This window comes from Equus quagga, chromosome 7, assembly GCF_021613505.1.
Source record: "Equus quagga isolate Etosha38 chromosome 7, UCLA_HA_Equagga_1.0, whole genome shotgun sequence".
NCBI classification, from domain to species: Eukaryota; Metazoa; Chordata; class Mammalia; order Perissodactyla; family Equidae; genus Equus; species Equus quagga.
Genome location: NC_060273.1, coordinates 120,812,378 through 120,825,773, shown reverse-complemented (window position 1 = coordinate 120,825,773; position 13,396 = coordinate 120,812,378). Strand labels below are relative to the sequence as shown.

The 13,396-nt window shown below is 36.0% G+C and overlaps 1 long non-coding RNA gene across 1 annotated transcript in view; it reads left to right on the top strand.

Annotated features, from left to right (window-relative positions):
• Positions 1-1,188: 1,188 nt before the first annotated feature.
• Positions 1,189-13,396, top strand: part of LOC124242191 (uncharacterized) — a 79,550-nt gene continuing 67,342 nt past the window's right edge. Inside the window, exons 1-2 of the long non-coding RNA XR_006889389.1 lie at positions 1,189-1,308; positions 3,922-4,021. This is a non-coding gene — a long non-coding RNA (uncharacterized LOC124242191). The remainder of the gene's footprint in view (positions 1,309-3,921; positions 4,022-13,396) is intronic.

Below are 13,396 nucleotides of genomic sequence, written 5' to 3'. Positions count from 1 at the left end.
TTAGTTGTAAATACCAAAGACAATGAAATGCAGAATTAAAAAGATTGTTAAAATCATTTCAAAACAAGAAGGCAAGATCACTTTTTGGAAAAAAGACATAGTATAGAAACATGTAACAATAATCCGGATATTGGGTGGATGAGGATACTGATTTCTTTGTATAACATATTTTATTTTATTCAGTACATTAATTACTAAGGAAACATAGATTTATTTATTTAACATAATGGTAATCATGAGTAGAATGAAAAAATGGATACTATTAAAATCACCAGACTAAGTAGGTAAATTTTAGTTTTCATAAGGCAAAACAAGAAATCAATGGAAATATCAAAGAAGTGTAAAAATGAAATCCAAATGACACGTTAACATGTGCAAAGATGTCAGCTATGACAATAACTATCAATGGCTTATAATTTTCAATTAAAATACATGAATATTCTCAGACTGAGTCAAAATATAAAGTCATTTATATCCTCTTTACAAAGAGTTACATTGTCAAACAAAATAAGAATATTTTAAAGTTAAACTGTTTCAGATAAAGTTAAAAAAAAAAGACAAAAGAAACAAAAGCAGATGTTATATTATTAATGCAGGTCAGAGTAGAACCTAAGGCAAGGAAAGAGCATTAAACAGGACAAAGATGATGACTATTTTATTTTTGTAAAGGATGACTTTATACCAGACCTAAGTGATTGCGCATAGAACATTATCAAGATGTACAAAACAAAACTGTAAAAGTAATAAGCAATAACAATTAGTATTTCATATAAGTTGATAAAACATTAATAAGTTTATAATGGTATCTAAAGAGCATAATTTTTAAGGTTTAATTGTTAGATATATATGTATATATTTAAATTTGTACCCCATGAACAGAGGATAACTTATCTTACAAGAATCCACGGTACTTTGAACAAATTGATCATAAATTAGACCAGCAAGAAAATACTGATAATTTTAAAAACTGAAAATTATACAGACCTCATTCTTTTACTATAAAGCAATAAAACTTAAAATTAATAACAAGATTGAACAAACACTCAAACACTTGGATATACGAGATCTTATAAATAATAGATTAAAAGGATATTAAAAGTACAATTATAAAACACTTTTATAATAAATTAAATATACTATTCTTTGAGTTTTCCTATAGGTGTGAAGATTTTCCTAGTAAAGTTTGGAAAACTACAGCGTGAGAACTACATAAGTTTGAGTTCTCTCTCATTCTGCTCTCTTTGCACTGGCAAGGGAAGACCTTCATGGGCGACTCCGGCATTTGTCGTGAAGAGAACAACTTCCATGGTGAATACTACCTGGAGGAATTGTGTGTTATGAAATAGTTTGGAAGATCACTCCTGGCAGCACCTTGGAGATTTATTTTTTAACTAATTTTTCCTCACAAGTTATGACCTTCAAGAGCATGTGGCCATTCAGTCCAGTTATACACTTTAATACAATCACCACAATAGAGTCATTCATGTGGTTATTTGAAGCCTGGTGGTATAATCCTCTCATATGAGAGTGTGCTTTTGTGAATTAGAAATCAACATTTAAAAGGCTCATGGAGTTAATTTAGGTTCTGTACAATTCATCATCTCGGTCGTTGTTGCAGACTGTTCTGTCGTGGGAGGAGGAGAGTAAAGTGGGAAGAAAAAGGCCGAGGCTCACCTTTTAGACAGAATTAAAATCTTAAGTCTTTAGGACTCTCCGGCTCAGAAGAACATGTACCCTTTGGTGGGAATTCAGGATTTAAATGCTAAATTCAAAAGACCAGGACAACTTGACTTTTTAAATTTTTAGATGTGACAATAAATGGTAAAACTACGTCAGAATATTGAGGTGAGCACTCTTTATTCAAAATGGCACATTGTTACCAGTAGTGATTCAGGTAAATAAATATTTTTCAGTTGGACTTCCAGTCTCATATCTGTTTCTTGAGTAGGTTGGTGTTAAAAAGCGGTTCCCAAATCTTTGATAACTTCTGCCCCCTTTTCCCCAAATTTCTGTAGCAATTACCACTTCATTTCCTTTTTCACCTTGTGATTCTTTTCCTTCCTATTTTAACCAAGTAACTTCATTATGCAGTTAACAAATTAACAGTCTTTATGTGATTGAATAAGAGAGTTCAATATTTTTTGAGAATCTAGAAATATAATCATCTTAAATCTTGCAACCAAAAATTCTTTTTCAAAGACTATCTGATTTTAAAAATTGAGTTTATGAGGCTCATTCAGCATTTACTAGCCTTTGGTTTCACTAGTAACATCAAGATAATGAAAGTTAATTATGCACTTGTTAAATTTCTCTCTCAGAATTTTCCTCTAAACTTTGTATCATTTATTTATTATATAAGCTTCGTATCATTTATTTAGTGTCTAGATAAATGTCTAAATTCAATGGTTGAGAGCACAGACCTGGTGAACCATATCCTTAGGAGTGTTTTCCCTCTGGTGAAGTTCAATAAACTGTTGAAGTATTACTGCCTCTAGGAATTAACATTCTTTAATCTAATAATTAAAGTAACTTGGGAATAGAATATAGTTAACTATAGGGGTGTCTACCAGCTTTATCTCTTAAAATGAGATAAGAAAGAAAGAGTAAAACGTCTTTGTTAAATTCCCTTTGTCAATCTTCACAGATTGGTAAAGGAAAAAAGTGTATTTTGGAAAAGCTGACATTAAATATTTTACTGTCCACATATAATTTATTTATCTTTATATTGCAAAATTTAAAGAGATAAAATACTGCAAATAAAATAATATCCAATCAAAATATTTGCCAAATTCTCAAGTTAAACATGTTCTTTTCTCTTCTTTCATCTCCTTTTTCTTATACAGCATATCTTCTAAAAAATCACTATGTTTTATGCACTCAGTAGTATGTTTTCGGATGAATGCTTTGATTTCAGCTTCAGGAAAAAAAGAAGAAGAAAAGAAAAAATTTGAGCAATAGGATTGTGATGATAGAACACATTTTCTTAAATTTTATTCCAATCCTATTTAGATTTAACAAAATTTTACAAAGGATTCATACCTCACAATAGTATGTTTATACATGTCACTGCCTTAGTCGCTACAGTTTGGGTTGAAGATCTGTTAAAACAAACAATCCATTGATTTACTTTAAACACCTCTTTCTTTCTTGAGTTGACCAAGAATTATCTGTCTATAGTGTTTCTAGATCAGTGACTAGGAGAGAATTACTTTTTGCTAATTGTTTTTTATTCCTGTGTGCCTTGCACTGATCACCAAATTTTATGTGTAAGCTAAATCTTTACCTTATATCCTTAGGGAAGTGAGAAAAAAGAGCCCCCAGAGTGCCCCCAAAAATAAATGAAATAGACTCATATCAAGACCTACCACTGTGGGGCCAGCCCTGTGACCAAGTGGTTAAGGTTTTGCGCTCTGCTTCAGTGGCCCAGGGTGTACCAGTTTGGGTCCAGGGCGCAGACATACACACTGCTCATCAAGACATGCTGTGGTGGCATCACACATAGAAGAACTAGAACGACTTACAACTAGGCTATACAACTATGTACTGGGGCCTTGGGGAGAAAAAACAAAAGAGGAAGATTGACAACAGATGTTAGCTCAGGGTCAATCTTCCTCAGCAAAAAAAAAAAAAAAAAATCCTAAAAAAAAGACATAGCGTTGTAAAATTTTAGTACACTGGAGACGCTGTTCTAGAAAGAAAAAAATAGGTCACGTAGAATCAAAATTTAAATTGTTGCATATTTCTCATTGGAATAGAGGAAATTCAAGTTCAATAGAGGTAAACCTTCAAAATTCTGAAGAAAAATGACTTCCAACCTAATATTCTATACTAAGCCAAATTTTAATCAAGTTTCATGGTAGAATAAATAAATTTCAGAGAAGTAAGTTCTGAAATTTTTTTTTCCTTGTTCCCTTTTCCCAGGAAGCTACTGGAGGCTGAGTTCTACCAAATTGAGGGAATAAACCAACAGAGAAGACCTGGCAAACCAAAATAGTATTTCCGACCCACCAGAGAGATAAAGGTATTAACCATGGTGCTCTTGAAGGGAGACCTCAGGAGAAAAATGCAGGTGTTGAGAGTAACCCATCTTTATTGGAGCATGGCAGAAGGCTCTGAGAAACTCCATTAGGAAGATGAAATTGATGAAATATCTGATGCATCTGAACATTTTAAAAGGAGATTTAGACAACTTGTGAGAAGTTTAGATGGAATCATAGATAAATACATGGAAAATTATGCAAATAAGAAAAGACAATTACTAGTTCTAGACTAATGGAAGTTAATCAGTAAGGGAAGATTAATCATGGTCTCCTACCTGGCCCACCTAGGAATAGTGTTTAAATTATATTAGTATAGCCCCTCCAGCTCTCTTTTATTTTCTGTTTCCATGGAATATGTTTTCTGTCCTTTTACTTTCAACCTATTTGTTTTTTGAAAGTGTATCTCTTGTGTACAGCACATGGTTAGATTATATTTATTTTTTAAATCCATTCTGCCAATCCTTGCTTTTTGATTAGAGTATTTAATCCGTTTATATTTAATGTAATTACTGCTAAGATAAGATTTATGTCTACCACTTTACTTGTTTTTTATGTCTTTTTTGTCCCTCTATTCTTCCACTACTGCCTTTTTTTGCATGTTAAATAGTTGTTTTCTAGTATGTTATTTCAATTCACCTGTCATTTCTTTTATTTTTTTAGTTATTTCATTAGTGGTTGTCCTCAGAATTACAGTTAACATCTTAATTTAAACAATGTAGTTTCAATTAATACTAATTTAATTTCAATTAGTACACAAAAACTTTGCTCCAATATAGCCCCTCCTTTGTACAATTATTGTCGTATAAATTACATCTTTATATATTATAAGCCCATCAACACAGTTTTATAATTATTGCTCTATGCAGTTGTCTTTTAAGTCAAATAGGAGTGGAAAAGTGTTACAACCAAAAATGCATTTATACTATCATTCATATTTATTTATATAATTGCCTTTATGAGTGTTCTTTATTTCTTTGTCTGGATTTGTGTTACTGTCTAGTGTCCTTTCATTTCAGCCTGAAGTATTTGCTTTATTATTCCTTGTAGTTCAAGTCTTCTAGTCACAGATTCTTTCAGGATAATTTGAAGGATAATATTGTCAGATATAAAATTATTTATGATAGTCTTTCTTTCAGTACTTTGAATATGTCATCTCTCTTCCTTCTTGCCTCCATAGTTTCTGATAAGAAATGGAATATCTTATTGAGGATCCCTTAAAATGACTCATTTCTTACCTTATGACCCAGCCATCCCACTACTGGGTATCTATCCTAAGAACCTGAAATCAGCAATTCCAAAAGTCCCATGCACCCCTATGTTCATCGCAGCATTATTCACAGTAGCCAAGACATGGAACCAACCTAAGTGCCCATCAACTGATGATTGGATAAAGAAGATATGATATATATATATATACAATGGAATACTACTCAGCCATAAAAAAAGGATGATGTCGTCCCATTCACAACAACATGGATAGACCTTGAGGGTATTATGTTGAGTGAAATAAGCCAGACAGAGAAAGACGAACTCTGTATGACTCCACTCATAGGTGGTAGTTAACATATAGACAAAGAGAACTGATCGGTGGTTACCAGGGGAAAGGGGAGGTGGGGGGAGGGCACTAAGGGTGAAGTGGTGTACCTAAAACATGACTAATAATAATGTACAACTGTAATTTCACAAGGTTGTTAACTATCATAATCTTAATTAAAAAAATGACTCATTTCTATCTTGCTGATTTCAAGATTCTCTTATTTGTCCTTGTCTTTTGACAATTTGACTATGATGTGTCTAAATGTGCATCAATTTCAGTTTACCCTAATGAGATTGTTGAGCAACTTGAATGTATAGATTAATTTTTTTTATCAAATTGGGGTGTTTCTGGTCATTACTTCTTTAAACATTCTCTCTCCCTCTTCATTTCCTTCCTCTTCTTCTAGGAGTTTCATTATGCTTATGACAGATGCTTGATGGTGTCCCATAGGTTTCTTCTGCTCTATTAGTTTTTCTTCTTTCTGTTCCTCAGGCTAAATAATCTCAGTTGATTTATCTTCAAGTTCGCTGATTCTTCTGCAGGCTCAAATCTGTTGTCAAGCTCCTCTGGTGAATTTTTCATTCTAGTAGTTGTACTTCTCAACTTCAAAATTTCTATTTGGTTCTTTTTATAATTTCTATCTCTTCATTATTGTTCTCTATTTGATGAAACATCAATCATTCTCAGACTTTCTTTTAGTTCTGGAGACATGTTTTCCGTTCATTCTTCAAGCACATTTATAATAACTGATTTAAAGTCTTTGTTTAGTAGTCCAATATCTGGGCTTTCTTCAAGGACAATTTCTATTAATGACAGGTGTTTTTCCCCCTGTGTATGGGCCATACTTTTCAGTTATTTTGGATATCTTATAATTTTAATTGAAAAGTGGACATTTTAGAAGATATAATGTGGCAATTCTGGAAACCAGGTACCTACTGCCTCCAGGGTTTATTATAGTTGCTTGTTGTTGTTTTGTTGCTATTTTTTTGTTTGTTTAGTGACTTTTCTGCACTAATTCTGTCAAGTCTGTATACCTTTTGTTTAGTTCCTGATATCTCTCCTTGATTAGTTTTGTAGTCAGCTAATGATTGGACATAGAATTCCTTAGATGCCTTGAACTAGTAAGCCTTCCACCTTTTGCTTTAGATCTCTTGGTGTATATATTGGGGCTCTGGCAATTTACTACCCTGCATTAGCCTTTACTTTCTGATTGCACAGGGCCTCATGATCAGACAGAGGTGAGAGATAAAGGTGTTCTCAGGCTTTTCTGTCACGCAAGTAATCCTGCACAGGCACGTGGACTTCTAGACTCCCAGGAATATGTTGGAGCGTTTCAAATCTCCCTATGAACATCTCATTTCTGAGAGTTTTTTTTAAAGTCTTTTGTCTGTCCTCTTGTTTGCCCCAACTGGTATTTCTGCCTTGGGCAGCTTCCATGTTCAACAATTTCCTCTGATTGTTTTTGATAAACACCTTGAGGATAGGGCTTTTGCCACTGAACAAGCTCTGAGTCCAGTCAAATAATGACAAAATCTGTAAATAAGGATTTTCCAGGAAATTCCAGCCATGTCAAACAGTGACAATTCTCTGAGGATGGAATTTTTTAAGGGGCTTCACACCTGGTCAGCCCCCTTCACTGGCTGTTGGGCTTCTGGTTTTCAAGGGTACTGTGGAACTGGGGAAAGGAGGATGGGAGTAGACCAAGTTAAAATGCTACAAAGCTTACTGTTCTTACCAAGTTTCAGCAGTTTTTCTTGAATAAACACTACTTGGATTCTTTCAAGTTAATTTTCAGAGTTCTGAAAAAGTTGATTTTGACAATTTTTGCCTGTGTTTTGATTGCTTTTATGGAAGAGTAGATTTTCAGAAGTCCTTGCTCTGCCATTCTGGAAGTCCCACCCCCAATAGTTTAAATGATAAGTTAAGCACTGATTGTTGTTTTATTCAAAATTACATCATATTGGCAGGATGAGTGTAGGGTGAATGTTTGAAGGGTGCTTTCATGTGGTGCAAGCAGGCGTAAAAAGAAAACTAAGTTGTCATCTTCTTCAGCGGGAAGTTAAGAGAAAAATGCCCCAAACTTAAGACATCAGGAGTTGGCATTTCAATCATATCATTTAGAGACAAAGGAAGTAAATATGAAAATAATCAGCTTAAAGAGATAAAAGTGGGGCTGCCCTGGTGGTGCAGTGGTTAAGTGTGAGTACTCCACTTCGGCGACCTGGGGTTCACAGGTTCGGATCCTGGGCGTGGACATAGCACCACTCGTCAAGCCATGCTGTGGCAGCATCCCACATAAAATAGAGGAGGATTGGCACAGATGTTAGCTCAGGGCCAATCTTCCTCACACATACACACACAAAAAGAGGTAAAAGTGGTTGCATTTTGTGAGGGACAACAGAGATGTGGGGATGCAGGTGTGAGATATATCAAATTTATGAGCTCCCTGGATTCACCAGCAATTTGCTTGATATTAGACTGTTCAGTTAGACCCTCTGACACCAGCTGCATTCTCATAGGCCATGGAGAGAAGGTTTTGATGATCATGCAAGGAAGGTTTCTTGAACTCCATGGCCAGGACCATGTCATTGTGGCATTCTGCCTACTCCACTGGTGAAAACTGATGCAGTGTCTACTCCTGGTTCCTTATGTTGCTCATAGGAGCAACCCAAAAGTTCCTTGCCTACCACCTTGGGGAAGGAAGCTCTCACCTCCTTCCTCTGGGCTCATCTCTGTTGCCAATTAAGTACAAGAGGCCACTTGATCAGCTCAGCACCTGTGCGTCCTTAGGAGCTTACTACTTGGTAAGGATCACGCAGGTACAGCTTCCTGGTGGACAAGTGGAGGGTGCCGTTAGCATGGACCCACTCACCTGCGGACTGTGTGCACTGTGACTTAACCCTTTGATGTCACCACTACATTCCTAAGTTCTGGCTGGCCCGGCAGCTGCATGGACAGGCTGGATGTCACAATCTAGAAATGCTGAGAAATTGGTATTCAGTGGAGCAGATTTTGACCAAGGGAAAGCAAGAGCCATTAGATAATTTTTTTTCTTTTCCTATGACCTCTCTGAAGATATCCACAAGACCAAGCAAATGCTGCACTTACCACATAGCTGAGACCAGCTAGGTAATGAACCCCTTGTTATTTGTTTCCTCTCTTTCTCTCCTTTTCTTTTATTTTTCCTTCACTACTAGATTCCTGGGATTGCACCACAAAAATAGAGAGAGAACACAAGCTTTTCCCTTGAACCCAGTTTTTTAGGGATCCCAAGCAAAAAAGTAGTGCTTTTTCCTAACATATCTGTAAAACTATTTTTCTTTTCAGACTAGGTGTATGCATGATGTTGATAAAAATAGAATCTTAATCTTAAAAAAAATAGAAGGAAGGAAAAAAGCTACTAAAGAAGTGCTACACCTAAATGAGAAAGTAAACCAGGAAAGAGGATATTTGATCCGAAAAGCATGGAATTCACCAGAAGGGTAAGAAAGAGAAGTCCTGGATGATAGATGAAGCATGGACCTAGAGTAGAGCAATAAAATGGAGGTTTGCAGGAGGGAGGTGCCAGGACAAAATGAAACTGATAGGTTTTCTGATGTCTGCTATTCTGGAAAATAATATCAAGAGGGTTTAACTGTGTAGCTTTTGGAACATTTGGGAAGAATTAGCAATATGTACAAAGAGAACCAAGCAAATAAAAAAAGAGAAAGAATTATTAATTTCAGAAAAAGCAACAGTACATCATAAAGGAAAAGTAATCAGAACACAATTTAGCTCAACAGTGAACAAGATTACATAATTATAGTAATATGAACACTGAATATGAATTAGCCAAAAGTTGAGACATAAGTATAATGGGAAGAAAGGACATAGTGGAAGAGAGCTAATTCCTTATCTGTCATCACAGGAAATCAGTGGCTCATATACAATATGGATAAATGGAAAAAACTTCCACAAAAGGATATTATTGGAAATATAGTAAAGCCATAGGAAATAATTCAATGAATTGAAAATGATTGTCACTTGAGGGTGATGACAGGAACTGCTGTTTTTCATATTTTTTTGAATCATCTAATTTATTTATGCGATTTTCCTTTTTTAAAAATAGATTTTATTTTTCAGAACAATTTAGCTTTACAGAAAGCTTGAAAAGATAATACAGAGAGTTCCCATATAGCACATACCCAATTTCCCCTACTATTAATATCTTACTTTAGTATGGTACATTGCTTACAATTAATGAACAAATATTGGTATATTATTATGAGCCAAAGTTCATCCTTTTTCAGATTTCTTTAGTTTTTACTTAATGTCCATTTTTTGTTCAAGGATCCCACCCAGGATACCACGTTATATTTGATGGTCGTATCTGTTTAGGCTCTCATGGATGAAACAATTGCTCAGACTTCTTTTGTTTTTAATAACCTTGATAGCAGTAAGGAATACTGCTCAGGTATTTTCTAGGATGCCTCTCTGTTGACATTTGTCTGATGTTTTTCTCATGATTATTTTGGGGTTGTGGGCTTTTGGGAACAAGATGTCAGAAGGAAAGTGCCATTTTCATTACATCATTTCAAGGGTACATACTGTCAACATGACTTATCACTGTTGGTGTTGGACTTGATCAGTTGACGGAAGTAGTGTTTGTCAAGTTTCTCCACTGTAAATTTACTATCCCCCTCCCCTTTTCTTACTGTATTCTCCAATGACTTTTTAAACTATGTACATTATTACTTTGATTAAATTTAAAATTAATTAAAATATGTAGATGTTTTCCAGATATTTCGTTTCTGAACTATGTGGTACATTCCTAGAACTGTGGACAGTAGCATATAAAAGTCCAAGACAAGTAGCCAACAAAGGGCCCTGGTGAGCATGGAGGGGCCACAAGGAGAAGCAGAACAGCATGTAGTATGTCAGTATGAGCTGGAGCACACCACCATCAGCTTCAGGATCAGCTACGGATGTGAGGTGCATGGATGGATTAGATGTTGATGGTAGCGTCTCAAGGCCCAGACAGTGAGAACTGAGAGAGACTAAGTTGCCGCAAAACACTGGGGTGGATCAGGTAGGTTTCCAGGCAAATGGTTTGAGGATCAGAAAGCCAGGGATCTAACTAGGATTAATAATAGATCAGGAATTTAGGCAAGGAATCTGAATAACAGGAACAGAGCACCCTCAAGAGAAACAAGCAAATAAAACAAAATTTGGCAGTCTAAAAACATTTTGACTCAGGTCAGGGACTATTTCTGAACCTAGGAACCAGCCTCCTTTATTATCTACCTGGAGGTTTTCAGCTGAAGTCCTTGAGGCTGGGTTGGATCTCTTGACTGGAGTGGGGAATGAGGAAGCAGCATTTCTGGTGTAACATAAATCATATCTTGGTGATGTGTGTCGTAAAGTTTCAATAAAATGGCACAGTTAACACTTTATGTGTTTGATAAATTAAAGCTGGTATTCCTTCCATCTCCAGAAGTATATAAGTCACTATTCTGAGCCAGAAGGAATAAAAAAACCCATTTTCTTCTAGGATATTTTTCTAGAACTGATGGCCTCTACAACAATAATCAAAATTGCTTTCCCACATAGTTTTACAAAGGAGAGTGAAGGGTGGCAAACCTTTGTCTAATCTAAATAGTTCCTTCTGGGTGTGAATGTTATTCCCATGCAGAAGCAGAGGAATAATCTCCATTGTGACCATCCCTCCTCACCCCCAGTTTATTCATCCATGGAAATGACTGATCAGCAATGGGTGCTCAGACCAATTGTCCTTCTTCACAGGCAAAAAAGCTGGTTGTTAATTTAATTAAGTAATTAAGTAGTTAATGTCTTAACTGCACCTCTAAAATATCCTAGAACTCTATGAGGAGCCAGGGCTGCAAGGTAAACAGGACACAGAGACTGCCTTCATGAAGCTCACATTCTAGTGAGGAATCAGGCAAGAACACAGGCCTGTCCCCTAGTGTGATCAGTGCTCTGATAAGGATAAGCACATGACCTTAGGAAATCCGTCTGGGGAGTATCTAACCCAATTTTAGGGTTAGAAAATCCTGTTGGAGTAAAGACTTTATTCACTGCAATTAGGGAAAGGGGACTGTTTCAACAGTGAGAACGCTCAGGCTGTAAGATCTGCAAACATCTGAAAGGTCATTGGCCTGGTCTTGTCATAAGTAAACAAGGAGGGCATCAGTAAGTCTCATCTAAGTAGAGTAAGGTTGGCTCTTTGCAGTAAGCCTTTTCCTGGAATACAAGAGTCGGAGTGGGGGGAACAATTCAGGAGCACAGGGTTCAGTTGAAGTTCGACATTATCACTATCTAAACTGATACTTAGCAAATCAAGGAGGCGTTTGAGGCCAAGGAACAGCCACGAGGGAGGATAAACATGGTGTATTCAAGGAACATGAGGAATTGGTGCCATTGATCTTAGAAGTAGGAGATTGTTAGAAGGCCACTGCAGCAATCCAGAAAGAACTGTCCACTTGAACTGAGAATTAGTATTCAAATATCCAGATAAATGTTGGCCTGTGAGACAGAGTAAAGCTATTTTGAAGAGAAATCTGGACAATGTGAGCTCTAAGACTACTGAAGAGATTTACTAAGGAAGACAGTGCAGCTCAGTTGAGGAAGCAGTCAAAATAGTAATCAGATCAAGAGGGCAGACATTCAGTTTGATCTGAGATAAGAGATCAGATCTTTATATCCAGAAGGCCGAGATGCGGAACTACATAAAACAGACCTATTTTCAGGGCAATGATTTTTTTGGATATGATCCCGAGAGCCCATACAACAAAAGCAAAAATAGACAAATGGTAAAAAGCCTCTGCACAGCAAAGGAAACAATCAACAGAGCAAGAGGCAAACTATGGAACGGGAGAAAATATTTGCAAACCATACATCTGATAAGAGATTAATATCCAAAATATATAAGGAACTCATACAACTCCACAGCAAAAAAACTAATAACCCAATTAAAAATTGGACAATGGACCTGAATAGACATTTCTCAAAAGAAGACATGCAAATGGTCAACAAGTATATGAAAAATTGTTCAACATCACTAATCATGAGAGAAATGCAGATCAAAACTATGGTGAGATATCACCTTATACCCATTAGAATGGCTACTATCAAAAAAGACAAAAGAACAAACGCCAGGTAAGATGGGGAGAGAAGGGAAACTTTGTACACTGTTGATGGGAATGTAAATTAGTTCAAACACTATGGAAAACAGTATGGAGGTTCCTCAAAAAATTAAAAATAGAACTACCATATGATCCAGTAATTCCCTCTTCCAGGTATATAGTCAAAGGAAATAAAGTCAGTATCTAGAAGGGATATCTGCACTCCCATGTTCCTTGCAGTGTTATTCACAATAGCCAAGATATGGAAACTACCTAAGTGTCCATCCACAGATGAATGGATAAAGAAAAGGTGGTATATACATACAATGGAATATTATTGAGCCTTAAAAAAAGAACGAAACCCTGTCATTTGTGACCACATGAATTAACCTGAAGGACATTATGCTAGGTGAAATTAGCCAGACACAGAAAGACAAATACCGCATGATCTCATCTATATGTGGAATCTAAAAAAGTCAAACTCTCAGAAGCAGAGAGTAAAATGTGGTTTCCAGGGACTGAGGGACAGGAAAAATGGGGAGATACTGGTCAAAGGGTACAAAGTTTCAGTTATGCAGGACGAATAAGTTTTGGAGATCTAATGTACAGTGTGGCAACTATAGTTAATAATACTGTATTTTATACTTGAAATTTGCTGAGTAGGTCTTAAATATTCTCACCACACACACGCAAAGATA